General features: G+C 45.2%; 2 non-coding genes across 2 annotated transcripts; both read right to left on the bottom strand.

Moving 5' to 3' along the window:
* Nucleotides 1–1,272: 1,272 nt before the first annotated feature.
* On the bottom strand, nucleotides 1,273–1,347 carry Trnas-cga (transfer RNA serine (anticodon CGA)). The gene has a single exon. It is a non-coding gene; the product is annotated as a tRNA-Ser (tRNA).
* Nucleotides 1,348–2,175: 828 nt separating this feature from the next.
* Nucleotides 2,176–2,250, bottom strand: Trnas-cga (transfer RNA serine (anticodon CGA)). The gene has a single exon. It is a non-coding gene; the product is annotated as a tRNA-Ser (tRNA).
* Between the last annotated feature and the right edge of the window lie 13,642 nt (nucleotides 2,251–15,892).

Below are 15,892 nucleotides of genomic sequence, written 5' to 3'. Positions count from 1 at the left end.
CCAGAATGAGATTTTCACTCTGCAGCGGAGTGTGCGCTGATATGAAACTTCCTGGCAGATTAAAACTGTGTGCCCGACTGAGACTCGAACTCGGGACCTTTGCCTTTCGCGGGCAAGTGCTCTACCAACTGAGCTACCGAAGCACGACTCACGTCCGGTACTCACAGCTTTACTTCTGCCAGTACCTCGTCTCCTACCTTCCAAACTTTACAGAAGCTCTCCTGCGAAACTTGCAGAACTAGCACTCCTGAAAGAAAGGATATTGCGGAGACATGGCTTAGCCACAGCCTGGGGGATGTTTCCAGAATGAGATTTTCACTCTGCAGCGGAGTGTGCGCTGATATGAAACTTCCTGGCAGATTAAAACTGTGTGCCCGACCGAGACTCGAACTCGGGACCTTTGCCTTTCGCGGGCAAGTGCTCTACCAACTGAGCTACCGAAGCACGACTCACGTCCGGTACTCACAGCTTTACTTCTGCCAGTACCTCGTCTCCTACCTTCCAAACTTTACAGAAGCTCTCCTGCGAAACTTGCAGAACTAGCACTCCTGAAAGAAAGGACATTGCGGAGACATGGGGTAGCCACAGCCTTGGGGATGTTTCCAGAATGAGATTTTCACTCTGCAGCGGAGTGTGCGCTGATATGAAACTTCCTGGCAGATTAAAACTGTGTGCCCGACCGAGACTCGAACTCGGGACCTTTGCCTTTCGCGGGCAAGTGCTCTACCAACTGAGCTACCGAAGCACGACTCACGTCCGGTACTCACAGCTTTACTTCTGCCAGTACCTCGTCTCCTACCTTCCAAACTTTACAGAAGCTCTCCTGCGAAACTTGCAGAACTAGCACTCCTGAAAGAAAGGATATTGCGGAGACATGGCTTAGCCACAGCCTGGGGGATGTTTCCAGAATGAGATTTTCACTCTGCAGCGGAGTGTGCGCTGATATGAAACTTCCTGGCAGATTAAAACTGTGTGCCCGACCGAGACTCGAACTCGGGACCTTTGCCTTTCGCGGGCAAGTGCTCTACCAACTGAGCTACCGAAGCACGACTCACGTCCGGTACTCACAGCTTTACTTCTGCCAGTACCTCGTCTCCTACCTTCCAAACTTTACAGAAGCTCTCCTGCGAAACTTGCAGAACTAGCACTCCTGAAAGAAAGGATATTGCGGAGACATGGCTTAGCCACAGCCTGGGGGATGTTTCCAGAATGAGATTTTCACTCTGCAGCGGAGTGTGCGCTGATATGAAACTTCCTGGCAGATTAAAACTGTGCGCCCGACCGAGACTCGAACTCGGGACCTTTGCCTTTCGCGGGCAAGTGCTCTACCAACTGAGCTACCGAAGCACGACTCACGTCCGGTACTCACAGCTTTACTTCTGCCAGTACCTCGTCTCCTACCTTCCAAACTTTACAGAAGCTCTCCTGCGAAACTTGCAGAACTAGCACTCCTGAAAGAAAGGATATTGCGGAGACATGGCTTAGCCACAGCCTGGGGGATGTTTCCAGAATGAGATTTTCACTCTGCAGCGGAGTGTGCGCTGATATGAAACTTCCTGGCAGATTAAAACTGTGTGCCCGACCGAGACTCGAACTCGGGACCTTTGCCTTTCGCGGGCAAGTGCTCTACCAACTGAGCTACCGAAGCACGACTCACGTCCGGTACTCACAGCTTTACTTCTGCCAGTACCTCGTCTCCTACCTTCCAAACTTTACAGAAGCTCTCCTGCGAAACTTGCAGAACTAGCACTCCTGAAAGAAAGGATATTGCGGAGACATGGCTTAGCCACAGCCTGGGGGATGTTTCCAGAATGAGATTTTCACTCTGCAGCGGAGTGTGCGCTGATATGAAACTTCCTGGCAGATTAAAACTGTGTGCCCGACCGAGACTCGAACTCGGGACCTTTGCCTTTCGCGGGCAAGTGCTCTACCAACTGAGCTACCGAAGCACGACTCACGTCCGGTACTCACAGCTTTACTTCTGCCAGTACCTCGTCTCCTACCTTCCAAACTTTACAGAAGCTCTCCTGCGAAACTTGCAGAACTAGCACTCCTGAAAGAAAGGACATTGCGGAGACATGGCTTAGCCACAGCCTTGGGGATGTTTCCAGAATGAGATTTTCACTCTGCAGCGGAGTGTGCGCTGATATGAAACTTCCTGGCAGATTAAAACTGTGCGCCCGACCGAGACTCGAACTCGGGACCTTTGCCTTTCGCGGGCAAGTGCTCTACCAACTGAGCTACCGAAGCACGACTCACGTCCGGTACTCACAGCTTTACTTCTGCCAGTACCTCGTCTCCTACCTTCCAAACTTTACAGAAGCTCTCCTGCGAAACTTGCAGAACTAGCACTCCTGAAAGAAAGGATATTGCGGAGACATGGCTTAGCCACAGCCTGGGGGATGTTTCCAGAATGAGATTTTCACTCTGCAGCGGAGTGTGCGCTGATATGAAACTTCCTGGCAGATTAAAACTGTGTGCCCGACCGAGACTCGAACTCGGGACCTTTGCCTTTCGCGGGCAAGTGCTCTACCAACTGAGCTACCGAAGCACTCAGTGTTGCTCACAGGAAAACCTCCCCAACAACGAACCACCGAAACGAAGCCCACAACATGAATGGAAGTAGCTTGGGTAGTTGAAACCACTGCTCAACTTTGCCCGCCGATGTGGCCGAGCGGTTCTAGGCGCTTCAGTCTGGAACCACGCGTCCGCTATAGCCGCAGGTACGAATCCTGCCTCAGGCATGGATGTGTGTGATGCCCTTAGGTTAGTTAGGTTTAAGTAGTTTTAAATTCTAGGGACTGATGACCTCAGATGTTAAGTCCCATAGTGCTCAGAGCCATTTGAACCATTTGAACTACTCAACTTTGACGTCCTGGGTCGGTGAACCACGAAGCTCGTAGCGATTGACAGCTCCACACACGCTCCGACACTGCGCAGGACAGCCAGTGGACCCAGCCGACTGCACCGCACGGTTATAACTTCCCTGGTCCGCAGCAACCGACCGACTGCCGTCAGAATGCCGACTACATCTAAACAGTCGTCAGTGGAAATAACACCAACTACACACTCAACCTGACAAACACTTGCACGAAGACGAGAACGATACCCAACAGTAACTAAGCTCGCACAGAGACGGATCAGGAGTCGATAAACACACACACACACACACACACACACACACAGCCGACTCATGAACGATCGGTGAGCCAAAACACGTTGTCCGGTAGGATGACCAACCGACGATCCGCCAAGACCGTGGTCCGGCTCAAGTGATGCGTGGCGGCAATGGTCGGGTGATCCATGTCGGCACAGACCTCACTGCTGCTCCAACCCGACTGCACTAGTGGCACATTGCAGCTCCCCAACTGGCAGGTCCGGACTGCACTCCAGACACGTTCCAGCTGACTGGCAGACTCGAACTCGCCACCCGAACTGCCTTAGGACAGACAACGACCAGGAAGTAATAACAGTTGAGCAAAGATACTACACGAGGGGATATACCGATAGCAATGCCCCCAAAGCGTGGTGATGGTCAGGCAAAGCAGCAACTCAGTGACAGCAGTAATTTAAATTAATGTAGTGCGGTGGAAGTATGTTAAAAACAGAGTGTAAAATACATGATGGCGGGAACACGAGCCACGCACAGCTCACTTAGCATCTTCGTCTCACCGCCACTGTCTATAACCTACATGTCTCTCTCCCACTGTCTCCCTTTTCTCCCAATCGCACTTTCTCCTGTCTATCTCTCTCAATGTCACTGTCTTCATTCCTCCCACTCGCTCTTCCTTACCACTGCCTTCTTCTCTGCTATTTTCACTCTCTCTCTCTCTCTCTCTCTCTCTCTCTCTCTCTCTCTCTCTCTGTCCCACTGCCATAGTCTTTGTCCCATTCTTTCTCCCTCCCAATATCACTGTCTCCTTCTTTATCGCTTTCATCTGCTGTCTTTCTCTTCAACCACCATTGTCTCAACTTCACACATGTCCTTGGTGGTGGTATGCTCAGGGTTTTGATCCATAGACCGGGAAGCTTTAAAATGTGGGTATGAGGGGGCAGAAACTGGAAAAAAATTTTCATATTCAAGTTCATCAGTCTGAGGAACGTGGGGAGTCCACACCCTCTAAACCTATGTATGGTCACTCAACTCTCGTTTTAATTTTCACTGTCTCCTCTCTAATTTGCACCCACAGCTACTAGCTCCACCCATCTTTCTTTCTCTTTTACTGTCTCTCACTGACCATTGCTATCGGCTCTATCTTTGGTTCCTACTTTTATTGTCTTTATCCATCTCTCTTTCTCTTTCACTGCCAGCTGTTTTCTCTCACCATCACTGTCTCTTCTCTCTGACTAGCTATGTTTTCTCTCTCTTCTATGTCACTGCCTCTCTCTGCCACTCTTTTTCTGAGCAAAAAAGCGCGAATAAGTTCACAAGCCAAAATTTTTGATGAGGGGTGCGGAATGAAGATTTAGGCAGTTGCTTCCCCAGTATTCTGTCACGGTCTATTAAACAGGAAAATATTCGCTTCTTTATGTTCCAACAGGAGTATTTTTCTTCTGCTCTTTTCCTCGTTGCAGCAGGGTTGTTGCTCATAATAAACGAATTCTGTAGGTCAGTAAAGCTTTGACAGTCTATTTATGTTCTTCGACACATTTATATGCTTTGACACACGTAAACAACGAATAAGTTCATGTAATGTAAGGCTGACACAAAATCGTCTCCCATCCAACACAAGTTCACTTTACACTACTCTACACAGAACTGTACAACATTTTTGGACTACACATACAGTATATCGAAAATGAGATACTTGATTTGCAAGTACAAAGAATTTCGAATGAGAAAATATTTTTTGTAGGGCGTTTACGCCGCCAGGTGGTACAATCGGATAATTTCCAAGTCAAGAGAGCATGTAAAGGCGTGAGGTGCCCGTTATTCTGAGATAGTGCGTCATTGAGTTTTATTCGTGAAAAAAGCTGTGATTAAAAATCTTGTTTTGTGATATCAGAACTCTTAAGATGACAATCGACCCTTGCCATTTGTTCACTACGACAGTTAAAACTAAATTTACTTCTCTGAGCAGATATTACATGTATGTTTTACATGCGTAAGAACGGTAAATTTGAATCTTTGGAGTTAGGTAAACGTAATGATATCGAAAAAAGTTTTGACGTATGGTAAAAATTTTCCCGTTTTGCCATGAATATAAACTACAGAAGTGGATGTCGCCACAAATGGCACTTTCGGTAATCAAAAATCATGATTTTTCGGAGTTTTCTCATGAACCTTCCATGAACAAATGTTGCCTCTGTAAGCTGTCTAAGGTCAACGCCAGATCACACCTAAGTGCAAAAGAACCAACACATCTGTTCAATTTGCCTGGACTGGAGGAAGTGCGCAGTATTTAAATTTTGACCCTGTAGAGTAGGATAGCTGCAATATGCCCATGCTTCCAAAAGTATACAAATGGCCGCTAGGGAAAGAGCTATCCGAAACACTTGATCCCTTATCTCTGTGATCAATAGAACCAGAGATATGCCTCTCTGATAAATCGCGTTCTCAAGCATAGCTTTTTGGAACATGTTGGTACAATATAGAATTTTACTTCACCACGAATCAGTCGTTAAATACTAATCTTTATCTTTCCTATTTAGCAACTGCTTTTAGTTTGTGAGCGTGGGATTGATCTGAGATGTTCCCTTTACCCTGTGGCTCCTGCAAGATGCGATTTCCACCCCCACACTACTACAGAAGTCAGACAGGCGCTCCTAACGTTCTAAAGAGAAATGCCTGAAAAACTTTCAGCAATAAATATCTTCTGGAGTCATCCGCTGTAAGCAAATGACACAAAAATTCACCAAATTTCTTACGTAACTAGTGGGATACTTGGGTACTGGAGTAGTGCTAGTTAGTGTAAGAAAAATATGAAACTAACGAAATTATTATTTATTTTGCAAAAATTCTGAGAAATCACAATGGCACTTTTAGTTATGAACTGAACAAGTTATTTCTGCGTTCTTTTCAGAATGTGAAGTTACCTCTTAAGAATAGGATTTGCTAATGAAATTTCTATACAAATCTGCGCCTACTCACCTAGAATAATTATCCATTGGAATGTTGCTAGGTATGGTCGAGGATGTCGCGTGTGAAATGAAGTATTCTGTTGTGGAGGAAATGTGGGGCTCGCAAGAGCTTTAGTGCACAATACCATAAGTTGTAATGACTGCTGTCTGCGCCACTCGCTGCTGACAAATAAGATAACTCTTGTTCTATCTGGATTGACCTTCGCCAATCAAACTCTCCCTATGCCTTGATGAAGTCAAGGACTCCTATTCGCCCCTAGTGTAACTATTGGCATGGTACACCGGTCAGATAACCAGTCCACCGCAATGCCACTCTAAATTCGCTCACAGGCGTTTAACTATAACTCTGTCCGTTCACACCGCACAGTAAACACAGTGAACAACGCTTAATCGCAAGGACTCAATATAGAGTCACGCTCCAATTCGCTCTTGACAGAGGTGCTCTCCCAGTGAAGTACTGAGGAGAGACTTGTTCCTTGCTCTTTGAGTACATGTACGAGTGTGCACGCTCTCGTTACGTATTCTCGTTCCAAGAGCAACAACGGAATGGAGCCCCTCCATGCCAGAAATGAAGGGGTATATCTTTCGGTCTCTTCCATTACTGCTTCAGCTCAACGCGTCAGAAATATCATCTGCCAATCAGCCTAGCTCTTCTAAAACGGGAGAACGACGTTTCGTTTAAGGCGACCAATCCAGAAATCTGTAGTATCGACTTTTGGCGTTTACTGTCTCCCTGTGAAAATCTCTTAAACTGCGTGCTATGTTGTAAAGAAAGCGTAGGCTGGGCACTCCCACACAATGTAGTGGAATTTGCTTTTAAGCCGAACACGGGGTCGCCCCTTCACTTGGCCAAACGCTGTCTGCTCTAGGGGCAGTCACCAGCCGACATAGATGGGTTGGGACTGGCCTCCTGGCGTGCGGTTGCCTCTCTCGAACTAAAAGCTCCTGTGACCATCGTATCTGGAATGTATGTGTGTACGCCAGCCTCGAGTATTTCAACTGCGGTGCGCACTTGCGATTTATTAGTTATTTGCACATCGTTTACATGAATTCATACAACATTGACTTTATCTTATTGAGTTTGGGTTCGAATGAAGCATCTTGATGTGCAGAATATGATTGTGAGGGCGGAATATGTAAGCAATGAAGGTCAGGAAACCACAACGTCTTACAAGTTCCATCCGTGAGAATAGCCTTGTCACAGATAGATTCTTAGTTATGCACATCACGAATGCTAGCATACACGTACATTTATTGTGGAAGTACACTGTCTACTTTTGCCCATTACATTACCGAGCGGGGTGGCGCAGTGGTTAGACACTGGACTCGCATTCTGGAGGACGACTGTTCAATCCCGCATCCGGGCATCCTGATTTAGGTTTTCCGTGATTTCCCTAAATCACTCCAGGCAAGTGCCGGGATGGTTCCTCTGAAAGGGCACGGCCGACTTCCTTCCCAATCCTTCCCTTATCTGATGAGACCGATGACCACGCTGTCTGGTCTCCTTCCCCAAACCAACCAACCAACCCGTTACATTGCTGGGCAGCAGTAACAGTTAGCGTTAGAGTGCAGTAGGCTTAATGCGGAAAGACAGCACTGTGCAACACTTACAAAATAAAGAAAAGTACTCATTGTGTCAAGTACTAACGAGTGCAATGAGTTGGTCACTGTTGTGTGTTTCCTACAGATAAAATGCAAGTGCCAATGACTGCCATACATCATTAATGTCCTGAATTTCACCAATCTTCGTAGCTGCAATGGGAGTGGCAACTGAGTGTAACTCTTCTTTTGGTCCGTTTCTGGTAGTACCTTTGTTGCTCTCTGGGCAGAAAGTAATGAGGGCAATGTGCTTTCAATGTTTGTGCCATTTTGTTAACTCTGAACAAGATTACTGAATGGAATGGCTACTTAGACAATAAAAAACCATCAAGCTCCCCTTGTGATTGACATTATAGGGCTCATTACATAAGTGAGTACTTCCATATCACATTACACTTTCATATCTGGAATAAGTTTGTTACTTCTGGGTTTATAAATTTCAGATAATTTAATATTGTTTGTATAGGGGCTATCATGTACCACAAGAATAGATCTTCACATCAAGCTAATATTTTTGTATGATGTTTACTTATTAAAACTTTATTACTTTATAAATACTGAGAATCACTCTGGACTTATGTAATACACTAAAATCAATTAAAACAGTTTCATGAAGAGAATTTGTAGAGAAGTTCAGAATTTCTTCAACGGAGCACAAATCCTACAGGTCAAAACACAAAGTCTATGCTTTGCCCTGTTCAGTTGTTCTTGTTACAACAACAGACAACGAGAACCATTGTATCTGAGTTAGATGAAGATTTTTAAGAGTACGTAGCTCAAAAAACGACGGAAATTTGCGATCTGTAACTGTATTCTTGCACTAGCATTGAAAACGTTGCAAGACCCTGGATCCTTCGGTTGTAAGGTGTCAAACGAATAATGCACCTAACACTGAATTCCAGAAACAGCTCTGGTTAAATCGATATGTCACATGAAATAGTTACGTGAAAATGTACGAATTGTTGATAGACAAAGAGAATAAAAAGCTGCCATTTCATGAGTATAAACCACTAACTCTCAAACTAGTAATTGCATGCAAGTAACTTCCCAGACCCGAGCTACGAGACGCAGTTCTGAGGGAAGGAGAATTTTACACCGGCAATGCCTGTCCCAATGTTAGGCCGAAACCCACACAGCGGGACATCTAGCAGACACAATGAGACGCCACAGCCACTGCGCAGACCGCCGGCGGCTAAAGCCGCCCTTGGCCCTGCTTTTAATGATGACCCTTCAGAAAGCCTTTCTAAAGGGACACGGTCAGAGATGGCAGATAAAGATCTGGAGAAACCAACACAAAACACTGTTGACTCACTGTATCCACCTGTGTTAAAACTCGCATGGAAAAAAAGCTGTTTATCTCAGTAGCACATAGCAGAAGTTAAACTCGACCCCACGAAAGAAACGACGCCTGTGATGGACTACAAAAGCTGTAGTAGTTGGAACTGTAACAAATACAAATGCTCTGATTGACCAGAAAGAAAACATGTGGCCATCAGCTTTGATATAGGGACACTGCAGACTGAAAATTCGCTCTTTCTCTTGCAGCAAATCATCCAGTGTTTGAGCAAAGCGACTCGTACCACACTGAGACGACTGCGAGAGTCATTACGTGAATGCTTGTTCACAGGTTTGTTCTGTCTCGTAAGGAGTTACACTCCAAAGTCTCCTGCTACGGAGAACGGCACCGCGCTCTGACAGTTAGCACTTGCGAACGATTTGACGGCCACGACATATGCGGTATTCCAGCCAAATAGTGTGTACCATGCCAATTAACTTAGCTAGGCAAAAACTAGGGGTCTCGGCTTCACCAAAGACGTAGGAAATGTATCAGTTTGGGGTTTAACAGTCCAGAGAGATTTAGAATAGATTATCAGGTTCACAGCTCGCGCCGACAGCAGCCACTGCCACCGCCCGCGAAAGGTAAACACGCGCTCTTGCTCTACGCCAGCAGGTGATATTGAATTGACACTCAGAACTTCGGTCGTCTCAGTCTCTCCTACTTTTTTTGTACATTCAACCATGACCTGTAGTTAAACATATTCATGATTGTCCAGCTTACTTGAAAGGAAAACACACAATATATCCTATCTAACGAAAAGGACTGATCAGCCACTGTAGAGTGCTTTATACCCTGAAGTTATTAAATTGTTTTAACTATGTACTTTTGCTCTTTACCGACCCCCATTCCATTTTGGGCAGTTTCATTGTGTATTTTAACTTAAATGATAAATCTGACCCAAATTGTATATAATTTGTTAGTATTTTATTGACCCCCAGATATGGTCATCAACCATCTTACCATTAAAGAACCTCATAATAGTTAGGAATTTCGCTTCATAGTTGTGAACACCAAATACCAATATTTTAACGTCCTATGTGTATTATAACTACAATATTAAGATATTATGAAGTCATACTTAGAGAAAATATAAACCTCAATAACGAAAATCTAAGATTTTCAATTTTTACTAACATATAGTTACTCCTGAACCCGTACACTAATTTCTGTTAGCGATAACGTTTCCTTTATAGCGAGTGTAGTGGAACAGACATTGAGATCATTGTCTGGGTTCATCACTGCCCGTACTGCTGCACTCTTTTGAACTCTGCATGCATGGGATTGTATCTTTGTACCTTGCAGGGCGTAGGTTCAACACCAAATCCCTAAAACACTCACAGAGCATCCTTGTGCAGCTGTGGTAGCAAGAGATCAGAAACAGCCTCACACATGTCAGATGGTAATGCTGAGATGTGAACAGCACAAGTGTTTTGCCTCCATTATATGTGGACACATTCCATTAAGAAGTGTACCAAACTTTTTTCACCACTTTGTCATAATGTTCCTGCCCTATTGCTTATCCAATGAGAATTGGACTCTGTTCAAGATGTAACGATATGTGATGTTTTGCCTCATTGGTAGTGTAACTGATGTCTCGAGTAACGTAGAGCGAACGTGTCTTCATAATCGGTAATGTTACGGATATGTAAACTAAAGCCACATTTCGGAAAGATGAACTACACTCATGCTCATAAATTAAGGATAATTTCAGAATGTGGTGCCACATGATGTGACACTACACAAAACTGGCGCTAATAGCATAGCAACATAGGAAAAACACACGACAAAGATCTGTAAGTCCATGGTATTGGTGATAAGTTGAGAAGACCGTCCCGAAACACATGTGCTACAAAACGCCACTGTTTCCTGCGCTTGTACATCAATACGGGATATGATCACCATGCACACGTATACAGACCGCACAATGTGTTGGCATACTCTGGATCAGGTGATCGAGCAGCTGCTGGGGTATAGCCTCCCGTTCTTGCACCAGTGCCTGTCGGAGCTCCTGAAGTGTCCTAGGGGTTTGAAGATGAGCAGCAATACGTCGAACTTGAGCATCCCAGACGTGTTCGATGGGGTTTAGGTCTGGAGAACAGGCAGGCCACTCCGTTCACTTGATATATTCTGTTTCAAGGTACTCCTCCACGATACCAGCTCGGTGGGGCCGTATGTTATCATCCATCAGGTGGAAGGTGGGCCCACTGCACCCCTGAAATGGCGGACATACTGGTGCAAAATGACGTGCACGGGTGTGAAATGCGTGCAGGGGTGTACGTGCACCAATCATAATCCCACCCCACACCATCTAACCACGACCTCCATAGAGGTCCCTTTCAAGGACATTAAGGGGTTGGTATCTGGTTCCTGGTCCAAGCCAGATGAAAACCCGGCGAGAATCACTGTTCAGACTATACCTGGACTCGTCCGTGAACATAACCTGGGACCACTGTTCCAATGACCATGTAATGTGTTCTTGACACTAGGCTTTACGGGCTCTCCTGTGACCAGGGGTCAGTGGAATGCACCTTACCGGTCTCCGGGCCAATAAATCATGTCTGTTCAGTCGTCTGTAGACTGTGTGTCTGGAGACAGCTGTTCCAGTGGCTACAGTAAGGTGCCGAGCAAGGCTACCTGCAGTACTCCGTGGCCGTCTGTGGTCATTGATGGTGAGATATCGGTCTTGTTGTGGTGTTGTACACTGTGGACGTCCCGTACTGTAGGGCCTGGATACGTTTCCTGTCTTCTGAAATCGTTGCCATAATCTTGAGATCACACTTTGTGGCACACAGAGGGCCTGGGCTACGACCTGCTGTGTTTGACCAGCCTCCAGTCGCCCTAGTATTCTACCCTCATAACATCGTCAATATGTGTGCTTTGGGCCATTTTCAACACACGGTCACCATTAACACGTCTGAAAACGTATGCACACTTACTCGCTGCACTGTACTCTGACATGCACCAACACACCTCTGCATATGTGGACTGCTGCCAACGCCACCGTGCGACGACTGCAGATCAAATGCACTGCATGGCAATACCCCGAGGTGATTTAAACCCGCAAGCCTCCCACCAGAGCGTTGTTTCGCCATATATCACCATTATCCTAAATTTTTGAGCATGAATGTATTAAGCTGGGGTATAAATTCGTAGAGTTATTGCTGTGCATGCTGGTATTTATCGACTGTCCTTTTTTATTTTTAGTTCAGTGTTGGTGTTTAAGTTTACATATTGTCATTTTGTCATTTGGAGATAGTGAAGGGAGCTTTGGACGCTAGAAAATTGAGTACCAAATGGAGAAATCGAAAGATTTAGGACATATTCTTCTGTTTGAGTTCAGTAGAGGGGTGACAGAAGCGGAGGCAGCCAGAGACATTTGTACTGTGTGTGGGGATAAGGCCACTGGACACGGCACGGCAAGGAAAGGATTTTCTCGTTTTAAGGAGGATCGTTTTGACACCGTTTGACAGTCTCCACTGTCAGGAAGACCTTCAGGATTTGATGAAGTCCGTATCGATACACGTCAGTGCACTCGAGAACTGGCAAATGTAATTAACTATGATCATTCTACCATCGTGCGACATTTGCATGCATTGGTGGAGATCCCAAAATCAGGTATATGGGTACCACATGATCTAAACAAAAATCGGTGCGTGCAGATGTGCATCTCTGCCTACTTGTTAACAATTATCTCGTGAAGAACACCGACCATACCTACCCCGTATCGTTACTGCTGACAGGAAATGCTGTCTTTATGCTAACATAAGGAAAAGAAAGGAATGGTTGAGGCCAAACAAAGACCTGCACGCATCCACAAAAGATAATGTGATGCGTCGGGTGGAACAACTATGGTGTGGTGTACCACGAGTTGCTTCCCCGAAGTATGACCACCACTGCTGGCATTTATTGTCAACAGCTGAGACGTGTTGCAGACACTGTCCAGGTACGACGACCAGGAAGACTGCGATCTGAGGCGGCTCCTTGATAACGTCCACGCGCATTCTGATAGACTGAAAAAAGAAAAGGCATTGTACACTATTTGGTTTGGCATGCCATTCCGCACCCACCTTGTTCACCTGATCTTGCGCTCTCAGATTTTCACCTTTTCAGCTCTCTGTCGAACATCCGTCAAGGAACTTGCTTTCCGGATGAAAATGCGCTCCGAACATAGCTCGACGAGTTCCTCGCCCCAAAACCACATTGATTCCTACAGTCATGGAACCGAAAAGTTACCCCCGCATTGGCATAATGTTGTAGATAGTGAAGGAGAATATGTTCTCGATGATTGAAGTCTCCATTATGCGCACGTGTTGCGTTTAGTAAGCTAGTGGAAAACGCTACGAACTTATGCACCAATGTAATAGACATTTATCAATCATTTTAAAAAGGTGGCAGGAACATAGTCTAACTGCATCACGGTCATTACACGTATTCTATACTTTGCACAGTTTTAATCGTGGTTATATTAATGCTCATACGTAACATCTACACACAAGGGTAACAGTATTTACAATATAATTACAATTAAGTATGAATTACACGGTACTGAGCTATGATATGTGATGCTAAAGTATTCAATGAAAACAAAATAGTGGACTGTATTAATCAGTTTCGTTATTTAATGCGAACGTGTTACCAGTGTCTATCGGTTACATGTGACAGACTTGTAAATAAACCAGATAGCTACTAATAATTTTTGCAGGAGGCAGGAATGTGTAGTACCTCTGTGGTATACCGGACGCATTACTTATAAAGTAACATAATGATCTGTATTGTAGACCTGACAGTTTCTGCACTGTACTACGTCCTATGGCACTACAGTAATCACAAGTACACTAACACAGTCACCACACAATCGACATGGCTTTAGGAAACATCGTTCTTGTGAAACACAACTAGCTCTTTATTCGCTTGAAGTGCTGAGTGCTATTGACAAGGGATTTCAGATCGATTCCGTATTCCTGGGTTTCCAGAAAGCTTTTACATCTACATCTACATTTATACTCCGCAAGCCACCCAACGGTGTGTGGCGGAGGGCACTTTACGTGCCACTGTCATTACCTCCCTTTCCTGTTCCAGTCGCGTATGGTTCGCGGGAACAAAGACTGTCTGAAACCCTCCGTGCGCGCTCTAATCTCTCTAATTTTACATTCGTGATCTCCTCGGGAGGTATAAGTAGGGGGAAGCAATATATTCGATACCTCATCCAGAAACGCACCCTCTCGAAACCTGCACAGCTACACCGCGATGAAGAGCGCCTCTCTTGCAGAGTCCGCCACTTGAGTTTGTTAAACATCTCCGTAACGCTATCACGGTTACCAAATAACCCTGTGACGAAACGGGCCGTTGTTCTTTGGATCTTCTCTGTCTCCTCCGTCAACCCGATCTGGTACGGATCCCACACTGATGAGCAATACTCAAGTATAGGTCGAACGAGTGTTTTGTAAGCCACGTCCTTTGTTGATGGACTACATTTTCTAAGGACTCTCCCAATGAATCTCAACCTGGTACCAGCCTTACCAACAATTAATTTTATATGATCATTCCACTTCAAATCGTTCCGCACGCATACTCCCAGATATTTTACAGAAGTAACTGCTACCAGTGTTTGTTCCGCTATCATATACAATAAAGGATCCTTCTTTCTTTGTATTCGCAATACATTACATTTGTCTATGTTAAGGGTCAGTTGCCACTCCCTGCACCAAGTGCCTATCCGCTGCAGATCTTCCTGCATTTCGCTACAATTTTCTAATGCTGCAACTTCTCTGTATACTACAGCATCATCCGCGAACAGCTGGAACTTCCGACACTATCTACTAGGTCATTTATATATATTGTGAAAAGCAATGGTCCCATAACACTCCCCTGTGGCACGCCAGAGGTTACTTTAACGTCTCTAGACGTCTCTCCATTGATAACAACATGCTGTGTTCTGTTTGCTAAAAACTCTTAAATCCAGCCACACAGCTGGTCTGATATTCCTTAGGCTCTTACTTTGTTTATCAGGCGACAGTGCGGAACTGTATCGAACGCTTTCCGGAAGTCAAGAAAAATAGCATCTACCTGGGAGCCTGTATCCAATATTTTCTGGGTCTCATGAACAAATAAAGCTAGTTGGGTCTCACACGATCGCTATTTCCGGAATCCATGTTGATTCCTACTTAGTAGATTCTGGGTTTCCAAAAACGACATGATACTCGAGCAAAAAACATGTTCTAAAATTCTACAACAGATCGACGTCAGAGATATAGGTCTATAGTTTTGCGCATCTGCTCGACGACCCTTCTTGAAGACTGGGACTACCTGTGCTCTTTTGCAATCAGTTGGAACCTTCCGTTCCTCTAGAGACTTGCGGTACACGGCTGTTAGAAGGGGGGCAAGTTCTTTCGCGTACTCTGTGTAGAACCGAATTGGTATCCCGTCAGGTCCAGTGGACTTTCCTCTGTTGAGTGATTCCAGTTGCTTTTCTATTCTTTGGACACTTATTTCGATGTCAGCCATTTTTTCGTTTGTGCGAGGATTGAGAGAAGGAACTGCAGTGCGGTCTTCCTCTGTGAAACAGCTTTGGAAAAAGGTGTTTAGTATTTCAGTTTTACGCGTGTCATCCTCTGTTTCAAAGCCTTCATCATCCCGGAGTGTCTGTATATGCTGTTTCGAGCCACTTACTGATTTAACGTAAGACCAGAACTTCCTAGGATTTTCTGTCAAGTCGGTACATAGAATTTTACTTTCGAATTCACTAAACGCTTCACGCATAGCCCTCCTTAGGCTAACTTTGTCATCGTTTAGCTTCTGTTTGTCTGAGAGGTTTTGGCTGCGTTTAAACTTGGAGTGAAGCTGACACTGTACCATACAAGCGGCTTATAGTGA

The sequence above is a fragment of the Schistocerca cancellata genome, chromosome 6, assembly GCF_023864275.1.
Source record: "Schistocerca cancellata isolate TAMUIC-IGC-003103 chromosome 6, iqSchCanc2.1, whole genome shotgun sequence".
Lineage (NCBI taxonomy): Eukaryota > Metazoa > Arthropoda > Insecta > Orthoptera > Acrididae > Schistocerca > Schistocerca cancellata.
This window is presented reverse-complemented; position numbering and strand designations above follow the sequence as displayed.